The following is a 4,348-nucleotide window of genomic DNA, read 5'->3' on the forward strand; positions in this document are numbered from 1 at the left end:
CGACTGGACCGCCAGGGAAGTCCCCAGTATAGGCAGTTTCTAGGATGATGATGACAAGACATATGGAGGGAGAGTGATTTTCCCAGTCAAGAGTCAGTTTTTGTGGCGCTTCATTGTTCTTGCCTATGATGTGTGGTGTCCCAGGATGGCAGCGTGCTGTGAACAAAGAAAATCGTATTCCGTAGTCTCTTTTTAGATATGCTGTGACTTGGTAAGAGCTGAAGGCATATCATGCACCTGCGTACCTTTTCAGCTTGACAAAGAATAGTGTCTCTCTCCCGCTCACCACTCCCTTCACAGGAAATGCTCCCAGACAAACGCACAGCAAGCCCTAATTAAGTCTTTCCTCGGATCCTGATGTCTTTTCCTCCAACATTTCCTTGGGTGTAGATGTATAAGTAAGAGGAAGCAGGAGAAAGCAAATCAGGTATAAGATGCACCCGGGAATTGGGAGCTACCTAACGGTAAGCAAAGACTAGAACCTCTGCCCTGGTGGCTCTTTTGACAGTTTAAACAGGGCAAGAAATATGATAAGTTGATGGAGAAATTAAGATGCTTTAGATGGAAAAGTTGGTTGCAATGATGTGAGAACACTTTTCTCAGACCTTCTGAGTTTCTTGTGTTTTCGCCTTTTTCGTCTCTGAATAAGAGAATTTCAATGTTTTCCAGCCAATATTTAAAAATAACATAGGCGCTCTTTCCCTGCTTCACGCGGAGGGGAAGCTCGGGTGCATTCAAGATTCGGCTCTACCTGTAACCCACCGCCATGGCCGAAGGAGGCGTTGCTGCTGGAGGTGTAATGGATGTTAATACTGCTTTGCAAGAGGTGCTAAACACCGCCCTCATCCACGATGGCCTAGCATGCGGAATTCGCGAGGCAGCTAAAGCCTTAGACGAGCGCGCCAAGCCCATCTTTATGTGCTTGCATCCAACTGTGATAAGCCTATGTATGTCAAGTTCATGGAGGCCCTTTGTGCTGAGCACCAAATCAACCTGATTAAGGTTGATGACGACAGGAAACTAGGGGAATGGGTAGGCCTCTGTAAAACTGACAGAGAGGGAAAACCCTGTGAAGTGATCGCTTGCAGTTGTGTGGTGGTTAAGGGCTATGGCAGAGTCTCAGGCCAAGGATGTCATCGAGGAGTACTTCAAATGCAAGAAATGATCAAATAAAAAAACTGGGCTCTTGTTTCATAAATTAAAAAAAATAATAATATAGGTAAGGTGCCTAGTGGAAAATTTGGGTTTTTTTTTTACTTACCTGAAAAGAGAGTCCCACAGATTTTACCATGTCCCCAGGGGTTCAAGACCTAACCTCTCCTCACCAGTCTAAGAACACTGGTATTAGAGAAGGAAAGATCTAGAGACAAAGTTGGAAGGATAGCCACCTTTGGAAGCCATGAAGAGAGGGTGGGAAGCTACAAAAGTTAGGGAAGGACAAAAGCCCAGGCAGGCAGCCCCATGGGAGGCAGTAGGTGGTTAAGCATGTGCACTCTGCAATCAGATATATCTGAGCTGAGAGCTCAGTGTCTCCATGTATTAACTGTGCTTGCTGCATGAACTGGGGCAACTTACATCTCTAAGCCTCAGTCTTCAGTGTTCTCATCTGTAAAATGGGATGATGGAACCTACCTCATAGAGTTGCTGCAAGCCTCCTTGCTTCCCTGTGGGGTGTGTGTGTGTGTGTGTGTGTGTGTGTGTGTGTGTGTGGTCTCTGTCTTTACCCATATTTTGTATTTTCCTGTCCATTTTATGACTCGTAGGCCAAGAATTCTGTGCAGCCCTCAGAAGTTTCTGAGTTCTGTTTTGATGTTCTTTCTGCTTTCTTTAGAAGAATAATCAGTGTGAGGTGGTGTCCTTGGCTGAAAACCCTCCTTCTAGCTCCTCCCACGCCTCTTTGCTGGCCAGGTTGAGAGCAGCGTATCTGCACTTTTCCAAGCAGTATAGGGAGCAGTAGTGGCTGGGAGCCTAGAACCTGGAGCCTGGAGCCAAGTGAGCTAGCCTCCTTTGGGAAGGAGAGACCAAAACAGCCCTGGGAGGGGAGAGCCTATCTTCAGCTCCCCAGAGAGCAGCAGCCTCAGGGCAGCCTAGTTCCTTTTGTAATTTGCACAATAGACCAGAAGATGGGGCTCTTGACCCTGAGTCAAGGGCCAGAGGCTCTGACTTTTTCTACATTTGAACTGGAGGAAAATCAGACCCACTAGAGCTCCCAGGAATCTTCTACTTCCTCATTCTCCCTGCCCTGACCACTCATGCCCACTCTCATGAGAGCACCATGGGAGCTGGCTTTCTAGGGAGTGGGGAATGGAGGACACATCTTCCCTTTGGTCGCCATCCTTGGCCCCTCCTGAATTACCACGTTACCAGAGTCAGTATAAATGACCCCCTGCCTCACGTTTCCCCCTCTAACCCATCTTGCCCCCAGTGGCGGATTTCAGCAATGGTACCATTTATATAGGACAGTGTTGCATTGTGGCCAAGAACTCTAGAATCAGATTCATCCTTGACTCATCTCATCAGATGAGACTCTCCTCACCTCCTCAGAGAAGCCCCCCTGACCACCCCATCTAATGTAGCTCTCCCCACCCCCGTGCCCGTTACTCTTTCACATAACTTTGCAATTTACTTCACAGCAGCTCATATAACCTGTAATTGTCTTGTTTTTTTTTTACTTGTTTGCTGTCTCCCCACTAGACTGTAAGGCTCAAGAAGTCAAGACCCTGTTTGTTTTATTGCTGTTTCCCTAACGCTCGATGCTGAATACATAGATTCTCAGTAAATATGTTCTGAATTAATAAATGATCAAATCCCAGCTTAATGACTGCTTAACCTTGAGAAAGCTGCTAAACTTCTCAGCCTCAGTTTTCTTACCAGTGAAATGGAGAAATAATGGAGAGTTAGGAATATTAAATGACACAGTGCATTTAAACCCTGGGCCTGGTGCATGGAAGTGTCCTTTAAAATTTTCAGCAGCGTCCTACTCTCTATCACATGAGAGAAAAAAAAAGTCTGAACTAATTAGCTGGCTCTCTATAATTTGGCCATAGTTTTTTCTTTACCACAATTTTTCCTTCCTACTGTTCTTCTCTATAACTTTCTGCTTTGGTCCAAGTTGTGGCTATCCTGAATGGGTCATGTGCATTCCTATTGTTAAATCTTTGCCCAAGAATTGAGATGCTTGCTCTCCTTACCTTGGCTCGACCGTTTTCAGATTTAGCCCAAACCCATGTCCTCTGTGTCATGTCCCTAAAGTGTCCCAAGTCATAAAGATCATTTTCTCTTCTGAATTTTTATAAACTTTGTTGTCTATATTACTCATATGGCTCTTGTTTTATGTTCTATTATCTTGTCCTCATATTAACATATATCCTATTTCCCTGATTAGACTGTAAGCCCTTTGGAGATATGTATTTTATTTTATTTTTTAATTAATTAATTACTTTTTATTTATTTATTCTTGGCTGCATTGGGTCTTCGCTGATATGCACGGGCTTTCTCTAGCTGCGACGAGCAGGGACCACTCTTTGCTGCGGTGCACAGGCCTCTCATTGTGGTGGCCTCTCTTGTTTCGGAGCATGGGCTCTAGGTGTGTGGGCTTCAGTGGTTGTGGCACTTGGGCTCAGTAGTTGTGGCTCGTGGGCTCCAGAGCACAGGCTCAGTAGTTGTGGCTCACGGGCCTAGTTGCTCCACGGTATGTGGGATCCTCCCGGATCAGGGCTTGAACCAGTGTCCCCTGTATTGGCAGGCGGACTCCCAACCACTGTGCCACCAGGGAACTCCCTGTATTTTATTTTAGATTGCTCTGCATCTTCAGTGCCATTTGGGCTTGTACTTAGTAGGTGTTCAATATGTTTTTGGTTAGACTGAATTAAAAGCACATATATTCACTTATGTATTTATAAATTATGTATATATATTTGTACAACTTGTATAACTTACATATTTATAGCTATGTTCTATGTGCCCAGCATTCTTTTGAGGCTCTGTGGAGTACACAGAAGGGCATAAGAAAAATAATTTTGCCTTCAAAAACTTACAATATTATAGTAAGCTAAAGTCAACATTTAATGAAAGTACTTAACCACAGCATGGTAACTGCTATAAGAAAGTTATGAGGTGCTATGAAGATTCAGAGGAGGGAGTGATAACATCTCCTAGGGGTGTTGGGGAGAGTTGAGGTTTCTTGGAAGAGGTAGCCTTTGAGACTAACTTTGAAGGATGATTAAGATTCTGATGGGCAAAAATGGGGGTGAATTCCAGATTCAAGGGACAGGATTAGTGAAGTGATGAATTAGGGAAGAGACTGTGGTAATGAACACTAAGAAACAGAACCAACACCTTAAACCAG

At 44.5% G+C, this 4,348-nt stretch overlaps 1 pseudogene; it reads left to right on the forward strand.

Moving 5' to 3' along the window:
• Window positions 1-766: 766 nt before the first annotated feature.
• On the forward strand, window positions 767-1,189 carry LOC131767481 (small ribosomal subunit protein eS12-like; annotated as a pseudogene).
• The last annotated feature ends 3,159 nt before the right edge of the window (window positions 1,190-4,348 follow it).

This window comes from Kogia breviceps, chromosome 12 (genome assembly GCF_026419965.1).
Source record: "Kogia breviceps isolate mKogBre1 chromosome 12, mKogBre1 haplotype 1, whole genome shotgun sequence".
Classification (NCBI taxonomy): domain Eukaryota; kingdom Metazoa; phylum Chordata; class Mammalia; order Artiodactyla; family Physeteridae; genus Kogia; species Kogia breviceps.